Source organism: Cyprinodon variegatus, unplaced genomic scaffold (genome assembly GCF_000732505.1).
Source record: "Cyprinodon variegatus isolate N-32 unplaced genomic scaffold, C_variegatus-1.0 Scaffold41, whole genome shotgun sequence".
Classification (NCBI taxonomy): Eukaryota; Metazoa; Chordata; class Actinopteri; order Cyprinodontiformes; family Cyprinodontidae; genus Cyprinodon; species Cyprinodon variegatus.
The window spans coordinates 659,729-661,076 of NW_015150494.1; positions in this window are offsets into that span (position 1 = coordinate 659,729).

The following is a 1,348-nucleotide window of genomic DNA, read 5'->3' on the forward strand; positions in this document are numbered from 1 at the left end:
AGAAACAGGACTACACAAAGCATAATGCTAGAGATGGAACAGAATCTACAGAGTGGGAGAATAAAGATAGAATGAAACAGAATTATGAAAAAGGGGTCCGTATGTCCCTTCATCCAGAATGATTTGCTAGCGGGAGCACTGATTGCTAACAGAATGGGACCAGCAAGCTCCTCCAGTACGAGATGATCCAAACTATCCCATGTAGGATTTTTAAAATAGCAAAACAAGCAAGTGGAGAGCATGAAAACAAGGAAGTCAGAGGAATATAAAACTATTTATAGCTGTTTAATATCTGAAAACCATCAGCAGATCCTTGTCACCGCTTGCTCCAGCCTCAGTTTCACCTTAGCATCCATCTATTAACAAGCTCAGAACGTTGGACCCAGAATTCAAGCAGACGGATCACTTTGAGAGAAGTGTTTATTAAATAAAGCGTGCGGCTGCTCATCTGCTGCAGAAACTCTGGCAGAGTTCAGTCTGTGCCCAGAGGAAGGAGTGTAGTCCAGAGGAGTGGAACTCCATTGTTTGTAACTGAACTGGTCTTCTGTCAGGCCAGCATACCCACAGTAGTACGCATGTGTATGCATGCAGAAAGAAACAGCAAGATCAGCATACACTTAACCTTTGTATGACAATCTGACAGGTCAGCTTCTATTTCGGGGTGTGAAATAGCAAACAAAGAAAGCGAGGCTGTCTGTATTTAAAGCAGTTTAGCTTTCAGTTCTGTTTACATAGGGCTAAAACTTTTTGCTGATTACATTACACATAAATAAACTAGCCTACTTGACTGTCTGTATGCTTTAACTTTAACAACAACTTCTTGTTTATCATATCAAGTATAGATAAAGTAGCCAAGTAGACTTCCTTCCAGTTATAATGTCAGCCGTATCCGACGTCTTGCTCATTTGTAGTGACTATGGGTATGCTGGTCTGACGGGGTATGCTGGTCTGACAGGGTATGCTGGTCTGGCGGGGTATGCTGGTCTGACAGAACCCCGGAACCAGTGATCCAGGAGAGAGGAGGAGCACCTTCTTGCAGCAGAGGAACCGAAGGATCCAGGATGGTAAATCCAAGCCGTGGTCAGAAGACAGGTCAAAGGTCGACAACAGGCGGAGTCCAGGTACAGTAAAAGCCCGGAAACACAGAACAGGCAAACAGAGCAAAACAGGGGAGTCCAAAACTCAGAGGTCTGGGGACAGAAACAGGTCAGAAATAGGCAGAACGGAACACATACAGGAACGCTAGAAAAGTCTTGCAGAAAGCTCAAATAATTTAGCACCAATGGCTTAACCTGACTCCACCAGATGGATTTGCTCTGCATATCCATCTGGAAACCTTCCGTTGAAG